Source organism: Amblyomma americanum, chromosome 11, assembly GCF_052857255.1.
Source record: "Amblyomma americanum isolate KBUSLIRL-KWMA chromosome 11, ASM5285725v1, whole genome shotgun sequence".
NCBI classification, from domain to species: Eukaryota; Metazoa; Arthropoda; class Arachnida; order Ixodida; family Ixodidae; genus Amblyomma; species Amblyomma americanum.
Window position 1 is genome coordinate 94,849,598 of NC_135507.1, and position 11,192 is coordinate 94,860,789.

The 11,192-nt window shown below is 47.8% G+C and overlaps 1 pseudogene; it reads left to right on the forward strand.

Annotated features, from left to right (window-relative positions):
- Positions 1–1,512: 1,512 nt before the first annotated feature.
- On the forward strand, positions 1,513–7,490 carry LOC144109811 (uncharacterized; annotated as a pseudogene).
- Positions 7,491–11,192: the final 3,702 nt, after the last annotated feature.

Below are 11,192 nucleotides of genomic sequence, written 5' to 3' on the forward strand. Positions count from 1 at the left end.
ATGTTAAGCGGGTAGAAGCGAAGGTTATCTGACAGGCGGCTAAAATCAAGACAGGAGTAAAATTTCACAAGTCATGACTAGGTGGCTTGAACCACCACCCGATTTAAAGGGTTCAGCCTTATTCATTCATCCATCCATCCGTCCATCCGCCCTGCGCGGGGCCGGCTCCCTCAGGACCAATCGGCGTGTGTGGACTGGCGGTGGGTGGACACCTGTACTTCGGTTACGATGACCTTAAGACGGTATATGGTATTGCTAAAGGTGTCTCATATAGAGATTTAGCATATCTGAGCCGTATTTGCCTAGACGTATACCGGTTTACCGGACGGCGGTATACGTCTACGCTAATACGTCCCCGGTATGCTAAATCTTTCTGATATCGCATTCAGGGTGTACACGTCAACCAGGCTTGGAGATAGTGTGCTACGGCGGGAGAGCTGGAGAGAAAATTTAGAGCGCTTACAGCCCCCCAGAAAAAAGTGACAGGCAATCAATGCGTTTTTGACGGAGCGGGCAGCGTTAGCACCGCGCCTCCGATTGCGCAACAGATTTGTGTTGAAGTAGTGAATTCACTCAAGGCGGATGTCTCATAGCCATCCATCCATAAGTGGGCACGGGAGAGCAGCTACCATGCGGTTGCTGCTAAGAACTCCTTTCTGCTTTCTTGTGCAGTTTGCTGTTCTCGGCTCATGGCTTTCACCGTCTGACACGTATGTCACGTCTACATCGGCATCGTATTTCCTGCTGCATCTACCGCCCCCAACAGCCAGCAACAGCCTTCGTTATCTCATCACCGAAGACGCCATCTTCACGCCCTTGTCTAGTGGGACTTCGACACTGCCGCCAGCGGCAGCACTGCAGCGGCCAGATTTAAGCAACTGGTCCCTCCAAGGCGCTTCCAGTGGGCACGGGAGAGCAGCTGCCATGCGGTTGCTGCTAAGAACTCCTTTCTGCTTTCTTGTGCAGTTTGCTGTTCTCGGCTCATGACTTTCACCGTCTGACACGTATGTCACGTCTACATCGGCATCGTATTTCCTGCTGCATCTACCGCCCCCAACAGCCAGCAACAGCCTTCGTTATCTCATCACCGAAGACGCCATCTTCACGCCCTTGTCTAGTGGGACATCGACACTGCCGCCAGCGGCAGCACTGCAGCGGCCAGATTTAAGCAACTGGTTCCTCCAAGGCGCTTCCAGTGGGCACGGGAGAGCAGCTACCATGCGGTTGCTGCTAAGAACTCTTTTCTGCTTTCTTGTGCAGTTTGCTGTTCTCGGCTCATGACTTTCACCGTCTGACACGTATGTCACGTCTACATCGGCATCGTATTTCCTGCTGCATCTACCGCCCCCAACAGCCAACAACAGCCTTCGTTATCTCATCACCGAAGACGCCATCTTCACGCCCTTGTCTAGTGGGACATCGACACTGCCGCCAGCGGCAGCACTGCAGCGGCCAGATTTAAGGAACTGGTTCCTCCAAGGCGCTTCCAGTGGGCACGGGAGAGCAGCTACCATGCGGTTGCTGCTAAGAACTCCTTTCTGCTTTCTTGTGCAGTTTGCTGTTCTCGGCTCATGGCTTTCACCGTCTGACACGTGTGTCACGTCTACATCGGCATCGTATTTCCTGCTGCATCTACCGCCCCCAACAGCCAACAGCAGCCTTCGTTATCTCATCACCGAAGACGTCATCTTCACGCCCTTGTCTAGTGGGACTTCGACACTGCCGCCAGCGGCAGCACTGCAGCGGCCAGATTTAAGCAACTGGTCCCTCCAAGGCGCTTCCAGTGGGCACGGGAGAGCAGCTGCCATGCGGTTGCTGCTAAGAACTCCTTTCTGCTTTCTTGTGCAGTTTGCTGTTCTCGGCTCATGACTTTCACCGTCTGACACGTATGTCACGTCTACATCGGCATCGTATTTCCTGCTGCATCTACCGCCCCCAACAGCCAGCAACAGCCTTCGTTATCTCATCACCGAAGACGCCATCTTCACGCCCTTGTCTAGTGGGACATCGACACTGCCGCCAGCGGCAGCACTGCAGCGGCCAGATTTAAGCAACTGGTTCCTCCAAGGCGCTTCCAGTGGGCACGGGAGAGCAGCTACCATGCGGTTGCTGCTAAGAACTCTTTTCTGCTTTCTTGTGCAGTTTGCTGTTCTCGGCTCATGACTTTCACCGTCTGACACGTATGTCACGTCTACATCGGCATCGTATTTCCTGCTGCATCTACCGCCCCCAACAGCCAACAACAGCCTTCGTTATCTCATCACCGAAGACGCCATCTTCACGCCCTTGTCTAGTGGGACATCGACACTGCCGCCAGCGGCAGCACTGCAGCGGCCAGATTTAAGCAACTGGTTCCTCCAAGGCGCTTCCAGTGGGCACGGGAGAGCAGCTACCATGCGGTTGCTGCTAAGAACTCTTTTCTGCTTTCTTGTGCAGTTTGCTGTTCTCGGCTCATGGCTTTCACCGTCTGACACGTATGTCACGTCTACATCGGCATCGTATTTCCTGCTGCATCTACCGCCCCCAACAGCCAACAACAGCCTTCGTTATCTCATCACCGAAGACGTCATCTTCATGCCCTTGTCTAGTGGGACATCGACACTGCCGCCAGCGGCAGCACTGCAGCGGCCAGATTTAAGCAACAGGTCCCTCCAAGGCGCTTCCAGTGGGCACGGGAGAGCAGCTACCATGCGGTTGCTGCTAAGAACTCTTTTCTGCTTTCTTGTGCAGTTTGCTGTTCTCGGCTCATGGCTTTCACCGTCTGACACGTATGTCACGTCTACATCGGCATCGTATTTCCTGCTGCATCTACCGCCCCCAACAGCCAACAACAGCCTTCGTTATCTCATCACCGAAGACGTCATCTTCACGCCCCTGTCTAGTGGGACATCGACACTGCCGCCAGCGGCAGCACTGCAGCGGCCAGATTTAAGCAACTGGTCCCTCCAAGGCGCTTCCAGTGGGCACGAGAGAGCAGCTACCATGCGGTTGCTGTTAAGCATTCCTTTCTGCTTTCTTGAGCAGGTTAGTCAATCTGAATCGCTACTTTGCAAACGTACAAACAATGTCTGTATGCTGCTCTTCCCTTGCCCACTAGTGCTGGTTGCCACTATGAACGATTGTGTATCTGTTGCTATGTCGCTATTACTTTCCGGGGACGTGGAGTTAAATCCAGGTCCTGGAAACGCTGATAATCAGCACAGTGAAGTTATGGCCGCTATAGCTGCTTTGTCGTCCAAGTTTGACGCGCGTCATAATAAAATGATGAATGCCATAGCGGAACTTAAGGTCAACCATGAAACCCTTACTGAAACTGTTTCCGACCTATCCAATAGAGTGGCTGCCGTGGAAGCCGCGGTCGAGTCCCTTGAAAATACGCCTTCAGGAACAGATATTACTAGCGCAGTCCAAGAAGCAATTTCAAATGAAAACGCTGTGCTCGCGTCAAGGCTAGACGTTCTGGAAGACCAATCAAGACGCGATAAACTTAATTTTTTATGGAATCTCAGACAACTTATCATAGACGTGGGTACAATCAGAAGCCCAGATACATCATTTTCTTTACAAGTGTCTCAACATGAATTCCTCGGAAGTCTCAATTCATAGAGCTCATAGATTAGGAACATTTAATGCCGGCAAGACACGGCCTGTTATTGCCAAGTTTGCCTCTTCTAAAATGAGAGATTACATACTTTCCCAAAAAGCAAAGTTTAAAGGGGAGGGTATTTCAATCGGCGAAGATTTTTGCAAAGCTACCCGTCGATCGAGGAAAGCACTAACTCACTTTGGAAAGGCTAGCGGTCAGTCCTATTCTTTGCGACATAACAAACAGATCATAGGTAATAAATGCTACGTGTATAGCACAACCACAGACGAAGTATGCGAGATCGGACCAGCTAGGAGCTCGATTGAACCCAAAACAGTCAACGCATCACCGGTTTCACCCTGTCCACATTCAGGTTCAGCATAACTATCTCATGCTCGAAGACAAACAAACTGCATATCGCTTCTTTTCACGAATGTTCGAAGTATCGCCAACAAACGCACATCACTGTCATCCCATATCGACGCATGCTCAGCTGATATAGTTTTCCTTACTGAAACGTGGCTCTCAGCAAAAATAAAAAATAGTGAAATATCAGACTGTGAAAAAACTTAACTTTTACAGATTCGATCGCGATTTCCGTGCTGGCGGAGGTGTACTCATTGCCGTGAACTCTCTTATCAATTCCTTCGCAATCCCCATTGATTCACCGCTAGAAATAGTTTGCACTCATGTAGCTTTTCCAACAGGCGACCTTATCTTTTGTGCTTGTTATAGGTCCCCATCCTCACCAGCTACTTTTTGCACTGATCTTCATGATGTTCTTAACAAATTAATTGTCCGATACCCAAAATCACATTTATTCTTTCTAGGTGATTTCAATTTTTCAAATATAGTGTGGAAATCCGGTGTTCCCTCTCTTAAGCAGCCATCCTCCGAATGCATCCATTTTTTTAGACATCTGCGCCGACTTCAATCTAACACAGCTGATTCATGAACCTGCACGCACTACGAGTAGCTCCTCAAATACTTTAGACCTTTTTTTTACCAGAGCCCCTGATTTGGTCTCTACTCCGACGTACATGAAAGGAATCAGTGACCTCTCTCTTCTCCACTTGACAATTAATAAGAAGGTTCGTTCTACGGAAGTCGTTAAAACTATATGTGACTACAATGCCGCCGATACCACATCCATCAAAGCTGAACTGGAATCATTCCTTACTTAGTACACACTAAACTTTTCCAAACGTACCGTCGAAGAGAACTGGCTTTTGTGCAAGCACAAACTGCTTGCACTAATATATCGCCATGTGCCTAAAAGAAAGATCGTTTTTAACTCTGCTTCACCGTGGTTTACTGGAACCCTGCGCCGCCTACGCAACAAAAAGAAACGTATTTTTCGTCGTGCCAAAGCAACTAACCTTCCTGAACGCTGGGCTGCAGATCATCACATTCACGCAGAATACGCTATCGCGGTCAAAAATGCAAAAAAAAATTCGATAACACCCTTCCATCACTTCTACAATCTAATCCACGCAAATTCTGGAATATTGTTGGTGGAAAAGAAAGCAAAGTAATCAAACTAGCCCATTCTGACAATGTCCCCATTCCTACGAACCAGTGCTGCTCCGTTTTAAATGATGTATTTTGTTCTGTTTTCCCCAAAAGTGCTCCCACTGCTCTTCCCTCTGTACCTAATTACTCTTACTTGCCAATGAATTCTATTTCTATAGATTGGGCCGGCATTGCAAAGGTGATTGAAAGCGTGAAAATATCTTCTTCATCGGGTGAAGATTCAATCATTTGTAAAATGGTCAAAATTACTCAACCGTATTCTGCAATTATGATTTCGATGCTTTTTTCACAGTCTCTAGGTTCCTCAGTACTCACAAGCGATTGGAGGATTGGCAAGGTTGTTCCGGTCCCTAAATCAGGTAACACTCATTCCCCCGAAAACTGTCGCCCTATATCACCCAAAAGTATTCTATGTAAACTTTTGGAGCATGTTATATATTCTCATCTCGTCAATTTCCTTGGGTCTAATTCCTTCTTTGCGGCTGAACAACATGGTTTTAGAAAGACGTTCTCATGCGAAACACAACTTATATGTTTTACTAATGACCTGTTTACCTATGCTGACATGAGCTTCGATGAAGATTGCGTGTTTTTGGACTTTGCGAAAGCTTTCGATACTGTTTCACATGATCTCCTAATTCTTAAACTCAGCATGCTTAACATTGATCCAAATGTTCTAAACTGGATTTAAAGCTTTTTGTCAAATCGAACTCAGTACGTTTCTGCTAACGACTGTTCGTCTTCTCACATTTCCGTAACATCGGGCGTACCCAAGGGATCGGTACAGGGACATCTTCTGTTCCTTATCTACATTAACGACCTTCCTAAATGCATTTCCCATTCATCTATCAGGCTTTTCGCCGATGACTGCGTCGTTTATCGCAAAATAACTGGTCACACAGATTCTATTAAGCTTCAAGAAGATCTTAACAGCATATCTAACTGGTGCGATAAATGGTTCATGCGACTAAATGCTAACAAATGTAAAACAATGCATGTATCGCGTCGCACCAACATCCCTGACAACACGCGCACTTACTTTCTTCGCGACACTTCGCTTAAATCCGTCAACTCATACAGATACCTAGGTGTTCATATTTCACGTAACCTATCATGGCATATGCACGTCGAACACGTCACTAATAACGCTAAGCGGGTTCTTGGGTACCTACGTCGAAATTTCTTTGCTGCGCCTCTGCCGATAAAACTAACATTGTACAAAACATTAGTGCAGCCAAAACTAGAATATGCATGCGCAGTGTGGGGTCCCATTCAGATCACACTAATACACTTGAATCCATTCAAAATCAAGCAGCACCTTTTTATCTTATCTAACTATTCCCGTCGCGCCTGCATTACTTCCATGAAAAGCACCCTTGCCCTGCCGGACCTTTCTTCACGCCGTAAATGCTTTCGACTTGGTCTTTTTCATAGAATGTACCATCATAACCCTGTGTTAAAGGATCATCTTTTTGCTCGCCCATCATACATATCCTTCCGTTCTGACCACATGTTTAAAGTTGCTGTCCCATTTTTCAGAACAAAAACGTGTCAAAACTCATTTATTTCCAAAACCAGCGCAAACTGGAACGACCTTCCTCCCTCCATCGCTGCCATTTCTGACATTAACAACTTCAAGACCACTGTGTTTTCTGTCACTTTGTAAAATAATATTGTATAATATGCACTGTTTTTGTTAAGTACCAATACCACTCCTTTCTGTAATGCCTTCGGGCCTGGAAAGTATTCGAAATAAATAAATAAATTTGTTCTCTTCTGTTGTGGTTCTGAGCATTCCGCTCTCTTACACTGAGTCTTCAAATCGTCAAAAATTGTATAATTGGTTTTTGGGGAAAGGAAATGGCGCAGTATCAGTCTCATATATAGTTGGACATCTGAACCGCACCGTAAGGGAAGGGATAAAGGAGGGAGTGAAAGAAGAAAGAAAGAAGTAGGTGCCGTAGTGGAGGGCTCCGGAATAATTTCGGCCACCTTGAGATCTTTAACGTGCACTGACATCGCACAGCACACGAGCGCCTTGGCGTTTTTCCTCCATAAAAACGCACTCGCCGCGGTCCTGTTACAACCCGGGAACTCCGGTTCAGTAGTCGAGCGCCCTAAACACTGAGCCACCGCGGCTGGAACAAAACAGATAGAGGCGAAACGTGATGCAATGGGCACAAGCTTGCCTTGGCTTGACGTTCGGCTTAATCAGGGTGAAAAGCTTTAGCACTGGGTCTTTGACCACAACTTGAGCAAACAAAAATACTTTGTGCCATGGCGCTCTTTGGCCGCAGATGCCCTTGAGCCAAAGAAGTCACCGCCACCACCATCGATCGAGGCGAAATGCATAAGCGCTCTTAAGTACTGAAGTTCTAGGGCATGTGTGAAAACCGCAGGAGGTCAATTCCACCGCGAAGCCTTCAACCACTAAGGTCTTACTCGTACCCCCCCCCCCCCCCCCATAGTTAGTTTTGTAAACAAAAGAGAAATATAAAAGTAGGAAGGAAATGTCTAGCAACAAATGGCCTCGCTGATGTACCGTATAGCGAAACAACACAAGCGCATTCGTGCATATATTTGTCCGTTTCCCTTTCTTTTTTGTTCTCAGTAGAGCTAGAACTGAACGTTGTATTTTTTCGAGCAAGTTCGAAACACCAGCCCCCTTCTCTCGAGTGGAAAGCCGATTTGACATTCTGGTGACAGTAAACAGCCCGTTCATTTTTTACGAAGGAACCGGCTCAAGTGAATGTCGGTACACTTTACTGCACAAAACTGTAGCTCGCCTCGTGAAAGAAAAAGGACAGAGGTAAATAACAACATAAATTAGGGTGAAGTGGAATGCAGGCGGCCAGGGTGTTTTCAAAAGTTCCTCGAGTCTGCGAAGGGGCTCGCTGACCTTTTCCTACCGGCTGCGAAGCAATGCTAGACCGTCGCGTCGCACTCCCGTTCCAGCGGTAGGAACGCAGACTACGTCGAGGGCGACTGAGTGCCGGGGGGCAAGTAAATAGTAGATGAGTAAAGCGGCGGAAGGAACGGTCGCTACAGATCCGAGTAAGAAGCCTACTCGGCGATCTCCATCTAGCAGCCTCCCCTCCACTAAAGTAAGCTCGCTCGTGGCGTCCCTGATGATGCCTCAGTGAAGACGACGAGGAGAAACTTGACCTTTGACCTTTGCTCTGCTGGGCGGCTGACGGTTGGCCTGCCTGCGCCCAGACGCGTTGTGGTGATGAGCAGACGGCGGTGTGCGCTCGAGTGTAAAACGCGTGCGTCAGCGAATGAGTGGGGGAGGGGGGTGGGGGGCTCAGAGCATGTTCGTGCGTTTGCAAAACAAAGACTGAGGCCGGGTTGTAGAAATTGAAAAACCCGGTTCTCTAGAAAAGGAGGTGGGACCGCGCGTTCGTCGGTGCTGGTGAATGGAACGGTTTTTGCAACGGCAGTCGGTGATCGTTAGCGTTCGACGGAAATTGGAAATGTGACGGAAACGAGGGATGCGTTCGGGAAGGAATCAAAATGGGCAAAAGATGGGAACGCATTAAAGCGATAGGTAAAGGAGCATGTAGGAATGATTAGTTTAGCGTTGTTGCGGGAAGAAGTATCCTAGTGAAGGCAGCGTACGCGTTTCTTTGCAGCAGTTCGATGTAACTGTGAGTGAGTGAGTGAGTGAGTGAGTGAGTGAGTGAGTGAGTGAGTGAGTGAGTGAGTGAGTGAGTGAGTGAGTGAGTGAGTGAGTGAGTGAGTGAGTGAGTGAGTGAGTGAGTGAGTGAGTGAGTGAGTGAGTGAGTGAGTGAGTGAGTGAGTGAGTGAGTGACCGGCCGGCCGGCCGGCCGAACGACCGACTTGGAGCCTGAGTGAGTGAGGTATGTTGCTGACAAAGGGGGTGGGCATTTATCATTCTGAGAAAGGCAGCGCTGGCGGATAACGGAGCGCAGTTGTGCCGACCCCTTGTCCTTGTCTCTCGTCCGCCAGCACTGCCTTTCTAAGGGTGAATGAATGAGGGGAAGTTATCTGTTCCTTAGCTTTAGAGACCTCATTTCAGAAGAAAAGTGTTTCGGCGGCGTTCTCTAAAGCCTATAGCTTCCACCTGCCACCCTTTGGCAGGTGACAAAGTGGAGAGTTCGTCTCATTCGTTCAGTGATTATTAACAAAATGGGAGGTAGGCGAAATTTCGGGTGGATGCGCAGCGCTGTAAATTACTCCTCCAAAGGGACAGCCTCAACATCACTACGCGGAGGGACGGAGAGGCCGGATGCTGCCACGAGAACGCAGAGGGTGGTCACGTGGTCGAAGGAGGTTCCGACGGAGGCATGCGCAACCTGAGGATGGTGGCCACGGAACTTTATTGATTGATTGATTGATCGATCGATTGATTGATTGATTGATTGATTGATTGATTGATTGATTGATTGATTGATTGATTGATTGATTGATTGATTGATTGATTGATTGATTGATTGAACAACGTTTATCTCAGTCAGAAAATACGTTGCTCCCTGCCCACGGCACGCAGGCCTGGGAGACGGGGAGTTGCGCGTCCGCGGTTAGAGGCTGGCTGGCAGTCCCTGACTCGTAGCGGCGGACAACCGTGTGGGTGGCTACCGTGGAAGGGTGAGGAGGAAAGGAAGCTGAGAAGAGGAGCGTGAAATAGGAGCGGCGCGTGCGCGCCGGATGCCACTCTTCCGCTTAAGTGGTCGTGTGCGAGATCCTCTTGGCGGCTTAACGGCGCCGTGCGGTGCTTTTGAGTGAGTCTCACGGAAACGAGGCCTTCAACGAGCGGCGTCTAAAGTGCCGAAGATGTGTGGCGAGCCGAATAGAGACGCCCCCAGAAAGTGCGTCAGCGACAGATGGGATATCCTGCTACCGAGGGGAAAACATATAGAACCATGAAAGTGTAAAGAAGTACTAAGAAGAATGTGTATGCCGTAAAGGTGGACGTAAAAAAAATGTTTGGTGCGTCGTGTCAATCAAAGGGGCGACGCATTTGCGTCAGATCTTTCATCGATCACCTGTAATATTTTTTTTTTGGCCAAGACATTCTTTGTCTATAGAAGCACACGGTGGCAAGCCTATTAACGAGCTCCTCTAACCGACTAGGCATCTTAATATCTCAGAGACAGATCAAAAGTAATTTAAAATCTTTCCTAAACTCGTAGAACCACCCAGACTGTCGTCGGTATAGGTGATGCCTTTTGGAAGTGTTTACACTCAAAGTTTTGAAATTAAAGCTTACAGACTGCGCATGCAACTCCCGCAACCTTTAGTGCACCCAGAAGTAGTCCCGTTTTGCTGCCGTTCAGAATTAACACCATGCCGCCAACTCGTGTCATCTGATTTCATTCTTTGACAATTTCGGGCATTCTCAAGTAAGATGCTTTCACTTTTTGGTAATACATGTTTTGTCTGCTTACTCCTTTGTCTTGAGTTTGTTTTTCATAACGCTTTTGAAATATGCTTTCTTTTCGCGTGCTGCATTAGTAAACGACGGGTGAAGAAAATTGGGCGACTTGGTATAAATTCATGATCTACAACAGCGCAGCAAGCAGGGATAAAAAGGGAGACAAGAAAAGCGCGAACTTCAACTGAAATTTATTACAGGAGGGGAAGAACATATAAATCAGAAATCTTACAAAAAACGAACAAAAACGAAGACGGCATACAAGGCGCGAACTATCTCCGCACGTGTCCAACAACAAAAACACTCTGACCAGAGGAAGATAAGAGGAAGATAATAAAAGGGTTATCTTTCTCTTGCCAGTTTGTTGTTGTACACTTGGGCAGATAGTTTGGACCTTGTATGCCGGTTTCGTTTTTGTTCGTTTTTCGGTAAGATTCGTGACTTATGTATCCTTCCCTTCCCGTAATAAATTTGAGTTGAAGTCGGTACTTTTCTTGTCTAGTCTCCCTTTTGTCTGTGTTTGCTGCGCTGTTGTAAAGTTGTTGGAAGTTAAGCGCCATCCCTGTCGCCTCGTCTCTGTCCGTGTGTTGCCTCCGCTGCCTTTTGCAATGATAATGATGCTCGCGCCTATCACATATAATGCATTAGTGTTTTATCCTTCAAACGCTCGCTCCTTTT